Source organism: Salvia hispanica, chromosome 2 (assembly GCF_023119035.1).
Source record: "Salvia hispanica cultivar TCC Black 2014 chromosome 2, UniMelb_Shisp_WGS_1.0, whole genome shotgun sequence".
NCBI classification, from domain to species: Eukaryota; Viridiplantae; Streptophyta; class Magnoliopsida; order Lamiales; family Lamiaceae; genus Salvia; species Salvia hispanica.
In genome coordinates, this window is record NC_062966.1 from 24,186,077 (window position 1) to 24,206,229 (window position 20,153).

At 34.6% G+C, this 20,153-nt stretch overlaps 3 long non-coding RNA genes and 1 pseudogene across 3 annotated transcripts; all 4 read left to right on the forward strand.

The window, feature by feature from the left end:
* The first annotated feature begins 2,365 nt into the window (after positions 1–2,365).
* LOC125206547 lies at positions 2,366–4,578 on the forward strand (annotated as a pseudogene).
* A 5,430-nt stretch (positions 4,579–10,008) lies between these two features.
* On the forward strand, positions 10,009–12,135 carry LOC125203189. Its single transcript, XR_007173307.1, has 4 exons — positions 10,009–10,299; positions 11,224–11,352; positions 11,656–11,729; positions 11,835–12,135. It is a non-coding gene; the product is annotated as an uncharacterized LOC125203189 (long non-coding RNA).
* A 125-nt stretch (positions 12,136–12,260) lies between these two features.
* On the forward strand, positions 12,261–12,790 carry LOC125203407. Its single transcript, XR_007173361.1, has 2 exons — positions 12,261–12,384; positions 12,490–12,790. It is a non-coding gene; the product is annotated as an uncharacterized LOC125203407 (long non-coding RNA).
* Positions 12,791–14,665: 1,875 nt separating this feature from the next.
* Positions 14,666–15,197, forward strand: LOC125203501. The gene is made up of 2 exons (XR_007173382.1): positions 14,666–14,791; positions 14,897–15,197. It is a non-coding gene; the product is annotated as an uncharacterized LOC125203501 (long non-coding RNA).
* The last annotated feature ends 4,956 nt before the right edge of the window (positions 15,198–20,153 follow it).

The window sequence follows — 20,153 nt, forward strand, 5'->3', positions numbered from 1 at the left end:
AGTTCACTGGCGATGACCTTCTCGTCATTGCATGATATGGGGATCGATCTCCATGATCCGGATACTCCCGTTCCCCAGCGAGGCGGGCCGCGCCGAAGAAGAAGACGGAGGGGGAAGGCCAAGGCGGTCGGCGAGTCGTCGCAGCCCGCTGTTGACGACACCCCACGGCCGGAGGAAGTGGACGGAGGAGGATGAGTACGCCGGGGTGGCCAGGGGGTGGTTGGAGGTGTGCGACGATCCGCCGGTTGCGAACAACCGGTGGGTCGTCAACATGTGGGCGAAGATCAGAGCTGGCCTATAGGAGGCACTGCTCGCACGGGGAAGGACTTCAGCGCTGGGAGGAGGTCCGGAAGGGTGGGAGCGCATCAGGGCCGCGGTGGGGCCGTTTTAACGTAATTTGTACGCCAACGCCCTCCGTCAGCTCAGTAGTGGGCGGAATGAGGACGACGCCCGGAGGATAGCCGAGAGTCAGTTCCCCTTGGCGGGGACGTACAAGGAGTTCACCTTCCGGGAGTGCTTTTTGTTGGCTGAAGGACTTCGAGGCGGATCCCACGATCTCCCCCCGGATGCCGAGGAGTTTCCATCCCCTCCTTCATTTGCCGGTCGCCCCCGCCCGGTTGGACAGAAGCGGGCGCAACGGGCTGCGAGGGGCGGATCCCCCCTATCGCCCCGCGAGGTCCAGTCCTCCGCCCTCCCACCCGCCCCACTCGAGTACACTCTCCATTCGCGTAACCATACGCGGGATCAGATGTACAAGGTCTTCCAAGATTGGAGGACCGCCACTAACCCCACGGAGAAGATGTTTCTTCACTCGATGCTCGAGAGCATGCGGGTTGATTTGGAAATCGCGAGGGCACGGCTAGCGGGTTCCGACGTGGGCTCAGATACCACGGGTGGAGGCGGCGGCGCGGCGACGGCGACGGCGAGGACGGCGGCGACGACGACGGCGATGAGGAGTAGAGAGTGGCGGGACTCGTGTGTGGAAGCCCTTTTTGTTTAAAAAAAAATCATGTACTTTTTTTTAAAAATCTTTGTACTTTTTTTTAATGGAATGGATTAATTTTCCCGTATATGTCTCGTAAATTTAATTCCGTATTTTAATCGTAATTTTAATTCCGTAAATGTAGTATATTTTGAATTATTTTTATTGCTTTGGCCTATGGCTGGCCTAAATCTGATGTGGCAGGTAGAATTTTTAGTGTTGCTGACGTGGCAGGGGAGAGAATGGCTAGCCTATTGCTGACTTATTGCTGGCCTATGTACCATTGGAGATGCTCTAAGGGAAGCCATATAGTATTAAGTTCGAACGTGGCATTTCATTTGCTTAAGAGTTATTCTAAAGTGAAATTGTCAACTATAAATAAATTTGTTTACTATTCTCCTCTATATATACGTAAAAGTTGAATCAAGTACTAATAAATATTGTCAAAACTATAAAGTGCTTTTTCCCCTATAAACACATAAAAGTGCTTTTTAATAAAATTCAGTCAAATTCTATACACGTAAAAGTTCAATCAACAAGTAATAAAAATGGTCATTGTTTAAGAGAAATAAACGATGCTTTTAAAAACATTAAATAATGACAGGCTCGATTAGGGCGGGGGAAAAATACCGAAAAAATGATATATCACTCGTATCGTATTGAAAAATATCAAAAAATTATCAAATTTTCTATATATCGTAATTTTCGATACGATACGATATCGTATCGTAAGTTTTCGATACGATAACGATATGAATTTCCTTATATCGCGATATATCGTTTTATATCGAAAATACGATATATATCGAAAATTTCGATATATCGCTATATATCGAAACTTTCGATATGATAACGATATGAAATTCTTTTCGATACGATACACGATACAAAGTTTTTGATACGATATATCGTATCGACCCACCCCTAGGCTCGATTCCCACATATTATTCTAAATATTTTGACAAGATAAAGTCAATGTGTCAAGATAAAGTCAATGTATAATTTCACTCTCCAAAATCTATACTAATTTCACCTTGATGTGTAGATTCAAGAATTCATTTGTTCCCCAATTCCAAATCTCTCATAAACCCTATATTACCAATTGAATTATACTCATCATTCCGTTTTTGGGGCCAAAATCATTCTGATTTTTTACTTGATTCTCCGAAAATTCGAAACCCTGCTTCACTCCAATCCCAAATTCCAGCTAAAGATCGATTTTTACCCATATTTTGGTGGTTGATTCAATTTCATAGAGGAATTTGAAAAAAAATCTGTGCTTAATATAACAGTTGAATTCGGAAGCTTCGATTGTTATGGATTCACCGATTTTGATCCTAGTTCGACGAAATGCCTGATAGAAATTTAATCTCTTGAAATGCGATGATTGGAGGGTACGTGATGAGTTTGATGAATTTGGTGATTTGGAATTCGTTGATTTCTGGATATGAACATAATGGGATGTTTAGTGAAGTGATGGATGCTTTTACGAGGATGTAAGAAGACCTTTTTGAACCGGATGAGGTCACTCTTGTAAGTGTTGCTCAAGCAGGGATGTTGGATATTGGCAGAGAGATTCATGAGAGGCTTCTTAAAAGCAGGATTGAGTTGAATGAGTTCGTTGTTACCTCGTTGGTCGACATTTATGCAAAATGTGGAGATCTAGGAAATGCTAGGCTGGTGTTTGAGGAGGCATTGGCAAAGAACTATGCAACTTGGAAGCAGTGGCGGACGCATGAATTTTTTTCAGTAGGGGCTCCATTATATATACTCCATTCGTTCACCAATATATGTCACACTTTGATCCGTTACCGATTTTAAGAAATATAAAGTAAGGTGAGGTAAAAATTTTAGTGGTATGGGAGAGAAATTAGTTAGTTGAATTTGAAATCCATTAATAAAAGTAGTAAAAGTCAAATGATACAATTAATAAGGGACAAACCAAAAAAAAATATTGGGACATATAATGAGAGACGGAACGAGTATTTCATACAGTAATATGTATATATGTTATTTAAGAAAATACTTTTGTTTGCACTTTTCTATTTTAAAATTACTTATATATATTTCACTTTATTTTTTATTAATTTAATAAATAGACAGTGCATACTAAAAAGTAGAATCTGGTTCCAAAAAAATTGTTAACTTTTTATATATTTTTTGAAGTAATAGCATATCACAATTATAAATCTATGAAAATGCATAGATATTTTTTTTTATTGCAAGAAAATAATTGGCAAATACCTAATTAAAAGAATGAAACAATTCATATTTACACATTCTTTTTCTTATCCTCGAATGATAATTAAGAATGATAAAAAAAAAAAAAATTGCATAATTTAATAATACTGACGAGAAAAAAAAAATAGAAAATTGAATATTATCTATCCAATCAAACCGACAACTGTAAATTGAATTTATGCACAAATTATAACTAAACTGAAAGTCCAATTAAAATATCTCTAATCTCCCCACCTTAAATCTTCAATTAAACACGCAAAAATCAATTATTAAAGAATAAGAGTAACAAAACTTATAATAATAACGTAAACTACTTATTGAATTGGTCAATATTCATTCTTTGAAATTGTTAATTGGTTGGCAATTTAGAATTTTTGTGTATACTCACTCCCCAAATAAAAATTTCATTTTGAGAAGAAAATAATACGTGTACTCAATAATAGGACATTTTTAGGTGCTAATATAATACTATTGTTTAATCCATTTCAAAAAGTGGAGTCTTCTTCTCTAAAAACTATGCAGCCATTGTTTCTTCACTTCACCTCCGCAACTTTTGATTTCTAAATTCAATTCAGCCCTTTTTTACCTTCAAATTTCGATATTTTACTCTTCAACAACGTCAATTTGGGAAGGGCTAAACGTATTTTTTGAAATTTTTAATTAAAATTACAGTAGAAAAAAACAAAAACAAAAAATTGGGTGAGGGCTTAAGCCCTCCCCTCTCCCTTACTGTGTCCGCCCATGCTTGGAAGGCCATGGAGTGGAGGAGTCGAGCATGAGACCCGATGAGATCACATTCCTTTCTGCTCTATCAGGGTGTGCTCATGGAGGTTTAGTCGAAGAGGGATTGTGGTCATTCTCAAAGATGGAGAGATACAGAGTGAAACACAGTGTGAAGCATTATGGGTGTCTCGTTGATCTTCTGGGACGAGCAGGGAGGCTTGAGGATGCCTATATATGGAGCCAAATGACGCGATCCTTGGGTCGCTGCTGGGAGCATGTAGAACCAACTCTGATACTTATATGACAGAAAAAGTGTTGGAGTTCATAACTGAGCTTCCTCATCACTATATGCTTCTATCGATATATATGCAGCTTCTGAGAGATGGGAGATGGCTGAGGGTGTGCTTGTCGCCTTTTCAGTTAAAGGGTCCGAGAAAATAACCTGATAAAGTGTGCTAGTGAACCTTTTCAGTCACCTTAAGGCATTCGACATCAAGAACCTCTGTTTTATGATTTCATCATTCAACTCTAAGAATTCCAATGGTAGAAAACATACTCACAAAAGCAACTCTAAAGTATTCAGTAGCCTTTCTTGTATAGTGGATGTGGGAAGTTTGTGTCGATTGCATTAGACGACCCTAAATGAGTCGGCTATCCTCTTCAAGAATTCCAATGGTAGAATACATACTCACAAAAGCAACTCTCAAGTATTCATTTGACGACCCAAAAAACAGCAGAAGGAAAAATCTCTAGTCTCAAACAATAGCAGCAACAAGTCGAAGTCTAACTCCAAACCGGTAGGGAAAAATCTCCCTAAACGATTTTCTATTTTGCTTCAACTTGTTTTCTGTACATCTCTAACTTCATGGTAGTAAAATAACAATCTGGCTATTTTGGTGACGGCGAACAATTGAAGGTACACAGACGAAGTTCTCAAAGCCACAACCAAAAGACGCACAAAATTTTATAAATACGAAATTTTGTGCGATAAGCTCTTTAGAAATAAAAAGCATGGATGACAAATTAAAATAAGGATAATCAGCAGCATGCGGACAGTGATCTTGCTATTATAGCAATATCACAAAAAATATGTAAAAAGATACAATAAATTACTAGTCACATATAAATAGCATGACATTACACACAACATGGTAAAAATTAATTTTGAAATATGAAGCAATTCATTCGATTGACTCTCAACATATCGATGCTTATTTTGCCTTTCTATAATATTTGTTTACCGAGTATGCAAGGATAAATAGAAGAAATCCATCACATATCAATGGTATCGAAGGATACGAGTTATTATTAATACATGTATTGGTGAGAAATTGTAGTTCGTTTAACTTTAACTATGAATTTTACTTTATTTTCTAGTAGTATTTAATAGTAATTTATAAATGAATAAATAAGTAAAGTCTTTCGAACTTATTTGAAGGGCACTTCAAGATTGAATGTAGCATTTCATTTGATCACAAATCCCATTAGTTGCTTGCTTCGATAAACATATATTGAAACTCCAGCCAAACTATTTTCGAAACTTTATATTCATATGATTTCAACTTAAAGATGGAAATAAAATAGCAAAATCTTAACTGTTCAAAATTATTACGTACATCTTCTCTAACTCTGAGTAAAACAATAATCTTACCAATATTAATAAATTACTTTAGGGCCAATAGCAGAAAAAGTTGGTTAGATTTGGTTAAATCATTATTTCATGTAGCTAATGAAATTTTATTTATCATTACTTTGGAGAATACTACGTATGCTGCTGTCAATGATTTTGAAGAGTGCATCATTATTTTTCAAATAACAACAATAGCCACAAAATCAAATTAGGAGCCATGTATGTGTGCAGAACAATATAGAAGTCTATTTTCTACAATTTTTGTCTCGTGTATTCTCTCAATAATATTTGGTTACATCCATCTATATTAAAATTTAATGACAATGATTTACCAAATCAAGCTTCTTTATGTCAAAGGCTGGAGAGTGAAGAGTGGCTCTTAATGAAATTTAATACTAGTGGTCAAATTTTAATTTATATCCCAAAAGCTATGCTGATATATAATGTTGTCATGTAGTGCTCACCTAAGAACATACTATCATTTCTCTACAGATTATCTCTATTCTTATAAATATATGTATATGTGTCTCAATAGAGCAGCAATACTATGAAGTAAAAAAGAATAGCTATTTTGGGTTTATTATTTAGTACTAATACGAAATAAATGTGTTTATAATTAAAGATGCTTAAACTTTATGGGAGTTCTTTTGTCTCATATGCTGTTATGTCTCTTATTGTTCCAATTTGAATACAAATCAGGAAACATACCTTGCCAAGAATGAAAGGTCTCTAAACCAAAATATGCAAAATATATCAAGAAAGAATGACCACATTTTCTTATTTTTGTTGTATAGTATGCTGATCGATTGAATTATTGAGACTTAGTATTACATTTATAGTTAATTACACATAAAAATATAATGATCATTAATAATAATTTGCATTAGGTTTTTTTTTTACTCTAGGTTGACTTGTGAAATTGAAAAACATTTTAGAAAGGTTTTACTTGGGACCAGATTCTGTTTAAGTAGATTGGTGTTTGCCACAAATAGAATGATTGAATCGTGTGTTTATGTGTTTTGTCAGAAATGATCATTTTTGATGTATTATTACCATTGGATTGGGAACAGTGATTATTATTACAGAGTATCAATTTGTGTATCTAACAAAATTAATCTCTTTATTTTGATTTTGTATAACTAAAATGTGTTCCTACACGCTCACACAAAATATAAATAATATTTAAAGAAAGGCAAAGTGAATGGTCCTAAACTTCTAATTTAATTACATTAATTATTTATATTCAAATTTATGCTGCTAAGATAAAAAAGTGCAAATATGGGACGGGGTACTGCTTTTTAAAGAAAAGTAGGAATGGAAATTGAGGAAAAATATGAGAGAAATTACCATAAAAATAGACCGAAATGAAAGTTTAAGAGGTGACATCAATTAATCAATTGGGGCGATTTTTGCCAAATTTTTGTACTCCAAAGGGCCGATTTTTAGTTTAGAAGACTTAGTTGGGGAAAACAATACTAATTGCTACATTATAATAGTGGAATGTTTGAAAATGAATTTTGCTTTTAGATACTAAAAGTAGTAGTATTTTGGATTTCTAATTTAATATTCTAGATTGTCATTGAACTGGATTTAATTTAATTATTGTTGGTATTCTATAGTCTTATGCACTATCGTCTGTCGATTGAATTTATAAAGTCCTTTTTTTTTTCGCTTTCTTCAAGTACTGTACTCAAGCCATTGTATGTGTGAGTTATTAATAAATATCATGTTTATTACTTACATTTATTTCTTTCAATTTACAACAATACTTTATCTGATTAGTTTTGATATAGAAAATACTGCCATATATGCTAAATATAAAAGAGCAGTTTTATTTACGATATCATTCGATTCTAGATTGGTTGATGTCGTTTTTAACGCCAACATCCATGCACTATCAATACGATATATCTAGTCAGAGATGGGTCGAGAAAGAGCAAAATAAAAATTAATACGTTGCGATTGAATCGAATGAATTGCTTCATAATTCAAAATTAATTTTTCCATGTCGTGTGCATGTCATATGCTATTAGTCTATGTTTTAGTCTATATATTAATAATTAATTCATTAATCAAATCAAGTTGACCGTTAAATTTTTGAAAACTTTTTCATCATATATTACCCTTCTGCATATTCTACTATTCATTAATACTACGTATTCTTTTAATTACTAGTATTTCTCTCTCTCTTACTATTTCATCAATTTTATATTAATACTTACCAAAATTTGTAATTTTAAGGTGAGAGAGTATAATCAACGGCATAGTATTTTCTTCAAACTTTAAAAGTATCTTAAAAATTATTGGTGCCAATTTCCAGGATTAAGTTTCGATTTTTTTTGCATTATTACAGTAGTGTTGAAATTAGTAAACTCAATTTCTTCACATTTAAGGAATGGTGATGAAGGTGCTGCATCACCACCTTATCATAGTGGTGTAATCCTTGGTCATGAGGATGCCACAACCTATCTACCTCATTAACATCTATTAGGCGGTGGAATTAGTGGATTACATTTGTTTTCTTCCTAATTAAGCTAATGAAGCCACGTTATGTTGATGTGTATTGTAGCTAGCAATAGTTGACTAGTTTATCCATCTTTGAATCTCTATAAATATGGGTAGTAGCAGTTCAATGTAATAATCAATCAAGTTAGAATTGTGAGTGAGAGTTAGGAGGAAAGAGCCGTAGCTCATAGAGAGAAAGAGAGAAGAAATCTTTGTAGTGCTGAAGCACTTTTGTTTGTGTGTATTTGTAATCCTTCTGTGAGAAGTCTACAAATATTTATCCTCCATATTTCATTCTTGTTGAGTGTTGCTATATTTTGTGAATCAAATAATCCAATAAATTTGGTATCTAGAGCCACTCAATCAAATAATCCAACAAATTTGGTATCTAGAGCCACTCGATCCTATCTATGGGACACGGACAAGCAATCACAATCGGGAAAAAAGAACTCTTCGTGAAAAAGAGACATTTTTGGGGACGTGATTTTTGGAGTTTTCCCAAAAGTTGTTGTTCAAAAAAAGGTAACATCTTGTTTAAAGGGAAAAATGAAAATCATGGTTTTATATATGACTCTATTATTGTTCCCATAAAAAAGTAATATTTTAGCTTTAAATTCGGAGAAAGGATTTGATGTTATTGTCAAAAATTTCCCCCTTTACTATCAAGATCTGTGGTAATTTGGTGCTGTGTGAAGATGCCCAAAAAAGATTATTTGTTTTAAGGGAAACATGATATGTTAAGTGATAATTATTGTTAAAGATAAATCGTGGTTATGGCTTTTCGTTTGGACATCCAATTTTGGTGGCTTAAAGCTTTCACAAAGAATATAGTAAAAGGTTTGGTATATTGATCATCCGAAGTTTTTTAAGGAGCTAGGGAAAACATCAAACCAAGTTTTAAAGAAATGAGAGGGGAAAAACCCCCTTTGGAGATCGTTTATACACTCTCGGTTCCCTTTCTAATGGATTTCCCCAAATTTTTACTTATTGATGATTTTTTAAAGATTTGGGTTTATTTCTTAAAAGGAAATCAAGTGTTTGATTTTTTCAAAAGTTAAAAATTTTGGAGATACGAGGGCCTATATTAAAGTTCTGTTTACCAATGGCGGTTACACCCGCCCTTAAAAAGTTTTGAAAGGAGCATGGAATATTTACCGCTTACTCCTCCATATACCCTCAACCGAATGGGTTTTTGAAAAGGGAAAAACGAACAATTCTTGATATGGCGGAAGAGATGAAAGGGGGCTTATAAATTTTTTGGGGGGAAGCGCGCAACGGCGGGATTCTTAATCGATGCCAACCAAAAATGTTTTAAAGTTTGAAGAAGCTGGGTTGTTTGCCCCCTTGCCCCGAGTTTTTGCTATTCAGCCATTTCCCAAGTCCAATAACTTGATGACAAAGGTGAAAAGTGATTTTGGGGTATGGAGATCGAAATGGGCAAATTTATAACCCACCAAAGAAGGTGATCATAAGTTATGGGTGTTTGGAAAAAACAAACATGGAGCTGGGAGGTAAAAAAAAGCTCGCCGATATTTCCGATCAAAAGAAGAAGCACGGAAGTAGAAGAGCGATTCACCAACATCATCTCAAGGTCCGAAGGCCAAAAGAATCAAAGAATGATATAAAGTACCTTGGGAAATTAGGAGGAGAGGAAAATGTGAATCTTATTTGTTTTTTTTTGGGTCATCCCTTGTTATGCAATCTTTCAAGATAGGAAATGGGAAAATTCAAAGGAGAGGAAATCAATGCATAGAAAAAGAATTTATTTGGGCACATTGGTGGTCGAAAAACAATGGGGGAAAAGGGTGTTCAAAACAAAAAAAATAACGGGAAGTGCAAAGGTACAAGGGGGGTTGGTGGCGAAAAGGGCAAGCGAAGGCAATCGATTATAGTCGTATTTGCCCCGGCCGCTTTACAAATACTTATCCTCCATATTTCATCCTTGTTGAGTGTTCCTATATTTTGTGAATCAAATAATCCAACAAGTAGTACCTCTAAACAGTCAACTGCCGTTTGATGAATTACTTTTTGCGTTTTGCCCACAACAATTTCAGTCTCCAATATTCATTTGTCAATTTTTCCCTTTATCACTTCTTCACCATTTCCTCAAACCCCAGCCTTTATCACTTCTTCATTATTTCCTTAAACCCCAGCAAACCACCACCTGCAACCTCCGTCATCGCCGCCGTATAATTCGCGGCAATTTCCAAATTGAAAGGTGTGATTTCAGTACCTTATGCCATCTCCAATCATTTACACCAATCTAACCCCATTTTTGAGTATATGTTACACCAAAAAGTAGTTTTACTCCAACCATTTACACCAAATTCAAAATTTACACCATTTTTGAGTTTTTGTCTCACAAAATTTTTGCAGTAACACCATATTTGGTGTTGTTTCACAAAAAACACAAAAAATGAGTTTGAGTTAGGGTATGGTTGGATAAGATTTCTACACCAAAACTCATTTTTGGTGTATGGTTGGAGATGGTCTTAATAAAACAACACCAAATTTAGGGTAAATACCATAAGTGGGTAGCTACTGCAAAAATTTTAAGATATTACATATTAATCCTTATTATTATTTAGAGATATCGTTTCTAATTCGATAATTAAAAGTGGCAAGTTCACAAGGATGAATTGTAATCAATTGCTAGGGAATTTTTTTTATTTGAATTTGTTATGGGCAGTAGCAGTAACCTTTTAGATTTAGTTTATCTTTTGTTATTCAATTATTATTCCTAGCCAATGAAATTTGCAGTCTTTATCAATTAGTCTGTGTAATTTTGTATCAAATTTTGTGACCACTGCCTCGTTAAGAGGATTGCTTCTGTGTTTATTTTCATTAGTTATTTTTTGTTTTTCACTCCATATAATAGTTCTTTTTACCTATAACAGATTCCCAACTACTTCACTAATAAATATTAGAGCACAACCAGAATAAAAATGTTTGTATATAATTAGTATTTTATCTTATCATTCATTATCTAATTTGCTAAATTGCCAATATTTATATATTTTCTATAGATTTGATAGGGATGTAAAGTTTGATGTGTGTGCACAACCTTAATAAAAAGTTATAATACTCTTAGTTTTCATTATCTTAGGTATTTTACGTGTAACTAAATCTCTCTCTGATGCAGCTGTTGGTATCCTTCTCCTCACCTCTCTCCATTTGAGTTCGAAAGACATTCAATCTCTTTATTTGTGTGCGCTCTCTTTCGGGCAAAGGGATATCGCGCCATTGTTGTTCTTTGCCTTCTCTTTCACAGGTTAGCATCTCATCGTTCTCTTGTCTTGAATCATAAAAAAGATTACCTATCCTACTAACTAATTAAGGCTTTTGAAGTTTTTTCTGTTGCACAATAGTTACCTTGCTAATTAATGTTCTATGTATATTTGAATCTAGAACTTCAATCTGAAATCAACCATAATTCATTTGCATTATAGTCTGAATTTTCCTCTCTATAAATTATTTTAGAGCCACTTTTTTTCACTTTTTTTTTTCCACTTTTTTTTCCACTTTTTTTTTAGTTTTGTATATGTTTTTCTAAATTTTTTATTATTTTGTGCAGATCTGGTCCTAGTGTAACATCTTTATTTGAAGACATGAACTGGGATTGAGATTAGGTCTATTCTATGTTTATATGTGAGCCCCTTATCAAATATGATCTACATATGATTTGAATTGATATTTTAATTTCTTTAAAGTTAGGTCCTTGGTATTATGTTGAATGCTCATTTTTGTTTGCAGCATTGCTGACAACTGTGGAGGATAACATGTGTTGAAAGGGAAACGGAAGTGAATGAAGCCTGCTACATTGATGTTGAAATTTCAGACTTTTTCATTTTGACCAAAACTCTCTTAACCTTTTCAATATTGGTCACAATGCTGTGAAGAATGATGATGATGGTATTCAAATTGTTAATGGAACTCTATCTACTTGATAACACATGTTTGTTAGTGTGCATGATGTGGCAAATTCTTTTAGACAGGGAAAATCATGATGTGTCTTTTCAACACTTATACATGAGCTTTATTACTCTCTAGGCCATTTTATTGTTGCATGCAATTCAGGTGAGGACCTTCAACAATATAGTCGTTAAAAGTTCCTCGACTAGGTAAGCTTGGTTGTATTTTTCCACTTTTTTTTTTTTTTTTTTTTTTTTTTTTTTTTTTTTTTTTTAGTTTTGTATATGTTTTTCTAAATTTTTTATTATTTTGTGCAGATCTGGTCCTAGTGTAACATCTTTATTTGAAGACATGAACTGGGATTGAGATTAGGTCTATTCTATGTTTATATGTGAGCCTCTTATCAAATATGATCTACATATGATTTGAATTGATATTTTAATTTCTTTAAAGTTAGGTCCTTGGTATTATGTTGAATGCTCATTTTTGTTTGCAGCATTGCTGACAACTGTGGAGGATAACATGTGTTGAAAGGGAAACGGAAGTGAATGAAGCCTGCTACATTGATGTTGAAATTTCAGACTTTTTCATTTTGACCAAAACTCTCTTAACCTTTTCAATATTGGTCACAATGCTGTGAAGAATGATGATGATGGTATTCAAATTGTTAATGGAACTCTATCTACTTGATAACACATGTTTGTTAGTGTGCATGATGTGGCAAATTCTTTTAGACAGGGAAAATCATGATGTGTCTTTTCAACACTTATACATGAGCTTTATTACTCTCTAGGCCATTTTATTGTTGCATGCAATTCATACCTTCTCTGTTTTACTACTTCTTAAGCGACTAAGAAAACGTTATCCCTAAAAATAGTTACCTTGCTAATTAATGTTCTATGTATATTTGAATCTAGAACTTCAATCTGAAATCAACCATAATTCATTTGCATTATAGTCTGAATTTTCCTCTCTATAAATTATTTTAGAGCCACCATAATTTTTGTTCAAGCAAAATAGAGAAATTTGAGTAAACAAAATTACTAGAACTATACATGAAACACGTCCTAACATACATTGCTTTTGTGGTCCTCATATGTTGAAACATAAATAGGCACACCAAACAATGTCTATTGTACTTAATGGAGATGATAATTAGATCATTTTAGTGTTTTGTTATAGAATGCAGACAAGTGGATTTGTGCACTTAGTTTGCTAATGAATTTCATATGTGTTGGTTGATTTGAACATGACTAATCTTACAACATGATTACATATTTTTTGTTGTTATTTTACAATCCATTTTCAGCATATACTCAATGGAGCCTCCGAGGTCAGATCACAAAAAGGGTATACGGCCAATTAATTGCAGCCCAATAATCCATTACGAAGTAATCAACAATCCTCCTGACACGTCTTTCTACTTGGGCCAAACTTGCATGACCTCTAAACATGCATTTAGGTCTTCAAATTGTGTCATGTCCACTGTTTTTAGAAAAAATCTAGATTGGTATAACATTCAAAATGATTTCAGCTCTATCAAAGATTCAGAAACTTTGAAGTATAAGCTCTATGATGATTTAAATGATTATGCTTTGGCGTAAGAAATTAGTTTCAATTTGCATGACTTTTTATTAACGAAACTACTAGGCACTACATGGAATAGAAATAAGAAGCAGAGAGCGATTGCACATTATCATAGGGGAAGTGATAACTCACTTTGGTGGGATGACATAAAAGATGATTTTAGAACAATCTTTGGTCCTGTCATTGTTGGACTTCGAGTTATACATTGGAACAAGTTATATCATGAGAATCTATTGGATGGTGTTGCTGTAAAGGGCAAAGGGGACGATCCTTCTCAGGATGTACTGTTCAACATGATGGACCACCCAAATTTGTGTTTACTACAAAGTCAAAATCTCATAACTCATCAAATACAAGACATCCGACATCTTATACAGTTGATGAAATGGTTTTTTCCTATATCCGTTTGCTGGAGCAACAAAGCTTCCTCGACTTGTGAAGGAGTGTCGAGTCTGTTTGGACCAACTGGGTATTGGGTAATACTTAATTTTTTACAGAATTATTCTAATATTTCTTATCAAATAATTTCCTTAACACTAACTTTCTTTTTGTAGTCTATCACCCAACTTTGGTGTTATGTCCATTGAAAGAAATTGGAGCATGAGGCTTCCAATTATTTGGAATGATCGTGACGTATATTGTTTTATGCTATTTTGCTTTCGGCTGATTTTTGAGGATCTAAAATGGCGTTCTTATCAACACTTTTTTAATGATCATAATTGGATTCAAATGGCTCAAAACGGCAGTCAACAGTTGACCACGGTATTGAATTACAGCCCTAATTCATACCGACTTTCGATTGATCAATTGAAATTTTCGAGGAATTGCACCGTACATGTATGTACCATTTATATAATTATTACTATATTCTATATTTTTGGTATTTTAATGTTAATTTTGAAGATTATGAACATGTTCACTAACAGATGAATGTAAAAGGCCAACGTAGCAATCGTAGCAACCATCATGAGATTATGCGTATGTCCCCTGAGTTACTTTTGGACGTGGTGAGGACCTTCAACAATATAGTCGTTAAAAGTTCCTCGACTAGGTAAGCTTGGTTGTATTTTTCCACTTTTTTTTTTTTTTTTTTTAGTTTTGTATATGTTTTTCTAAATTTTTTATTATTTTGTGCAGATCTGGTCCTAGTGTAACATCTTTATTTGAAGACATGAACTGGGATTGAGATTAGGTCTATTCTATGTTTATATGTGAGCCTCTTATCAAATATGATCTACATATGATTTGAATTGATATTTTAATTTCTTTAAAGTTAGGTCCTTGGTATTATGTTGAATGCTCATTTTTGTTTGCAGCATTGCTGACAACTGTGGAGGATAACATGTGTTGAAAGGGAAACGGAAGTGAATGAAGCCTGCTACATTGATGTTGAAATTTCAGACTTTTTCATTTTGACCAAAACTCTCTTAACCTTTTCAATATTGGTCACAATGCTGTGAAGAATGATGATGATGGTATTCAAATTGTTAATGGAACTCTATCTACTTGATAACACATGTTTGTTAGTGTGCATGATGTGGCAAATTCTTTTAGACAGGGAAAATCATGATGTGTCTTTTCAACACTTATACATGAGCTTTATTACTCTCTAGGCCATTTTATTGTTGCATGCAATTCATACCTTCTCTGTTTTACTACTTCTTAAGCGACTAAGAAAACGTTATCCCTACCACTTTCCTTAACATTTCTTAAAACTCGTGCCGCCCACAAATGAGACTTCTAATGGCGGATGGAGGGAGTATTACTTATATATTTCCTTCATTTATTGAATTTTGTTGTGAATACATCACGTTAGTTTGGCTAGGTTGCATTTTGATTGAAAAAATTGTCATTGTAAAGAGTATTTATAAACATTTTGTTTTATACTAAAAGTCTTTTTGATTCAATGACTCTTTCACCTTCTTATTCCTATATTAATTTATATGTTATGAGTATTGATTGTAGAATAAAGATAAAATTAACGGCAGAATGACGTTAGATCGATCAAATAATATTTTTTCTATTATTGTTGTCTAGTTTATTTTATTTTATTATTCTAATGATATAAAAGAGGGAAATAAAGATTCTAATGATATAAAAGAGGAAAATAAATATTCGTAACCTCACATTTGAAACTGCCGTAGTTAAGACAAATGTAATTAAAAAATAGTTTTAATTATAGTTTATAATTTTTAAATTTAAATGGCAGTTTTGTAAATATTCCTAAAACTCCCATACATTTTATCATTATACTTGGATAAGTCTTCTGTCACAAAGACATACATTTGACATTATTAGTACACGCAAATATACATACAAATATTATCTATACTTGAATGTATTAATTCATCACAAGTGATCATCATTTACCACATAATATAATTATAATGTATGTGATAGTATAGATACACAAATAATAATTTGTGTAAAGATGGAGAAAATTAAAGTGTTACAATTTTTCCCTACTTTTAACTCTTTACAATCTAAGAAAAAGAATAATAATAAATGGAAGGAAAATTACGATGAAAATTATAACATAAATCGAATTATAAGTCAAGTCGAGGAGATCCCTCTTAAAGCAAGACAAATTACGGCACAGCTAGTGCTCTCAGATTGATATATTATCTCTAAAGATAAAACGACATTCTCCTAACGTGTAAAAGCATCTTAAACTAGCTAGTCATTGACGTACTTGATGGAGCTATGAGAATCTAGCAATACAATGCTCCTGAAATGCAAAATAAAATGTTGAGAGATTGAGATAGAATGAAGAATGCTTTTGTTGATATATAATTCATCTACAATTCTAGGCCTTTCATAGGAAAAATAGACAACATAAGAGGTCTTGAAATTAAGGTACCATAAATCATGAAGTGATGACAAAAGAGGTTACAATATACAAATTAATTATCAAAATTAAATTTATTCTAATCATTCTAGCCTCAAAAATTTTAATTCCATAAATACCCCAAAACTCCCCTTGATAATTCCATAAATATCCCCAGAACTCCGCTTTTATATATGTATAGATAGGGGTGTACTAGTATAACAACTAAATTTAAAGTTACAACGTACATCCAACCACGTGTTGCCACATGGCACGAAAAATGCAATATTGTATACAGAAAAATGCAATACGCATTTGTAGAGGCTATAAATGAATTTCGGCAGATTACATTTTTGTTATATGCAGATTGCATTTTTTATTGTTAAGTTTTGCATTTTAGATATTGACTGTTTAAATTGCATTTTATATATAGACGAATTGCATTTTTATATGTGAAAATGCAAAACTTAACAATAAAAAATGCAATTTATGTGAAAATGCAAAACTCAACACTATAAAATGCAATTTACATACAACAAAAATGCAATCTGCGAAAATGCATATACAAATAGATTGCATTTTTGTATTTAAAATATTGCATGTTTTGTGCCACATGGCAGCACCAGATTGGATGTACGTTGTGACTCTAAATAAGGGGGCACCCTAGTGCTCCCCTATATATCATCAGATATCCTAGTAGTTTAACTTCAATCAACCTTAAAATAAAATCATATATGATACATCGTCGTAGTAGTTTAACTTTCAAAATCAACTGACGGTTGAATCAATTTTTTAATTTAATTTTTGAGGTCGAAGTTTCAACTATCGACGCATCTTTAATTATACTCGTATTGATATTTCAACTTGAAGTTGCAGTCACGCATGATCCAACGCGCAAAACATCATTTTGTTATAAGTAGTAGTAATATTTAAACAATACTACTAGTACATGTATTTAATTGACTCTTTCGTTTCTGCGTTAAATTATTCTTCGTAGTTATGCATCTTTATCACAAAATATATGCTCTATTTTATCTGTCGAGCTTATACACCGTTTTACCATTGCCTTTCTGAAAAATTGTTGGAAAATCTGTAAATAAAAAAATGCAATGTAGTACGTTACATAAACAAGGGATTCATTTACATTTTTATTCGGAACAATACATCGACAAAACAGAAACAAAAAAAATATAAGCAGCAATGATCTGAATTTTGATGTAATCAAGTTATGGCTGTTTCAGAACATATAATCGTGCCAGTAATCAATCACATATATAGATTTACTATCACCTTTCATCTTTTTTTTCATTATTGATGCATGTCCATGAGCTTCCTTCTCGCGTGTGTATTCTGCTAACCGCTCCTCCTCTAGGCCGTTTATCTCGATCATTCTCTAGCAACGGCCTGGCTTCTGTAGTGTGCAGTACATTATGCCGTTTATCTCCATCTTTCACTTGGAACGTCTTGGCTTGTGGATTGTGCGTTACCGTAGGCTTTTTATCTCCATTTCTCACTAGGAAGGGCCAGGCTAGGTACCAACCCGCAATGCAACAGTACAACATAGCGTTCCCAACGCTCAAAACAGCCAGAAAGCTATAATACTTGTTGAGGCTACTGCTGCTTATATTCTTCTCGAGCCATCTGAAACGCCTCCCGCTGAAGATGGAAACGCAGAGTATACTCAGTAAGAAACCAACTCCCCTCACGAGTTCACCCAAAGCCCACCCGTTTTTCTTGAACTGAGATTCAGTCTGAGATTCTTACAACGATTGAAACCCGTCTCTAGCGAGTCCCAGCATCAGTCCAAGTAGAAAGTATTGCGGAATTAGCAAATACACGCTCATGGCCCCGCCACCTGCGCCGTACTTCCTGTGTGTCGAAACCCCCACAGCGAAGTTGCAGCACAGCACGCAGCACCACATTCCAATGCCAATCCTCAGCAGCTCCATCTTCTGTGGGTTGAATCGCTTTCTCTCTCCGAGTTTTTCCAGTATGAGGCTGGACCACTCTGAGACTGCGAACCTCGTGAATCTGGCCACGTTGTCGAGTAAGAGAATGACGGGGAGATAGTCGCGGCCAGCGAGTGTGATGGCTTCAAACAAGAAGAATGCGCTTCCAGAAGCGTAAACTAGGCTTAAAATGGACAAACAAATCCACAACGGCACCATGTTCACTGGCCGCTTCACCTTTGCTATCGAAGTGACGTTGTGGATCTTCTCCCCATCATCGTAGTAGTATTCGAAACCCAATAAGAATAAAAACAAGGAATACAACATCGTATTGCTTATTATTTGTGCGAGTTCCTTCAAGTGAATTCCTGTTAGCCCGACCTGGCCAGAGATGGCAGCCGAGGAGGAGACCAGAGTCCACCAGAATTTGGTGCGTTCTCGTCTCTCATAATTATCGAAATACTCCGGCCTAAACTGATCGTCAAGAAATGCTTTCAGCGTGACTGCCAGCACTGCCTGCGTAAAAGCCATTACCGACATAACAGGGAAGAATAACTGCAAATCAAGCTGCCCTTCATCGTCATTTCCATCCTCCACATAGTTGCCTATCAATACCTGCCATTATTATTATTACATATGCAAAACTAACACTGCACTCAACGTGTGCATTCGGTAAATAAAGAAATGAAATCTTGGCCTAGCTCACATCAATCTGGAAAGTTTTGCTCGGATGTACTATATTTTAAGCCAAAAGTACTCATATGTTTTCAACTCGTCAGTCATTATTAGTCAAAGCATATCGATTGCCAAACAAATTAAGGATGGTATATACTATATAGTACTCATAAAAAATCCATGAATAATTAGTGTGACAAAGCTTAGGAAGACAAACAAATCTATTAATTTGATAATAACTATGCTTACAATGCTTACTGTTGTGGAGAAAACCACGATCACGAACCGTTTCAGGAGGCCCCTGTAAACGTCGGTTACATAGGCGGTGACTATGACCGAGTAAACAATGGTTATTAGTTCATGTGAATTCACGACGACCACACAACCCGGGAGATCGTTCTTCATCTTCCCTGTGGCGAGGCGCGTGATTAATATGCTGAGAAGTGTCTTCTCCAAGATCTTGAAGCTCCATATGAGGCCTGAGTTTTTGTAGCACAATCAATACATATATATAAATATATTATACTGGATTCATTTCGCAAATTTTTTACCTAGGATGAAAAGGGTCGGATTTTTGAAGATGATGGTACATTTAATGAACGATAGGATTACTTGGATGAGATCCATGTCGGCATAATGTTAACAAGGATACATATATATAGTGTATACCGACGGATTAATACTATTGACTAAGCGTAAGTGGACCATTTGTTATTGTTTAAAGGCACAATACGCGTCATTTTCTCTCTCTCTCTCCGTGTGTGTGTGTATGTCTCTTTGAGTTCTTTTTGCAATCATCTTCTCCGGTAGAAGTTCGGAGAGAAGTTGACCTTTTAATCATATCTGTGTTCGTATGTGGTTTCGTGAGTCGTGGTAGAGGCCAGGTTTGGGGCTGTTAGGGTTTGTGTGGTGTTTGTCACTTGTCTCAGTCTCATCTAAGATGTTAGGGTTTCTTAGAACTTGTGTAGCCTTGTGATATATAGTTGTATTATCTCCGGCTTCAACTGAGCGTCGTATTAAGTTACAGTAGTGCATTGGGTAGTTACCGAATGAACTGAATCATGTGTGCTGAACCTTTCCACTAGACTTTGCATATAAAACAACACATGTATACAGTACTCC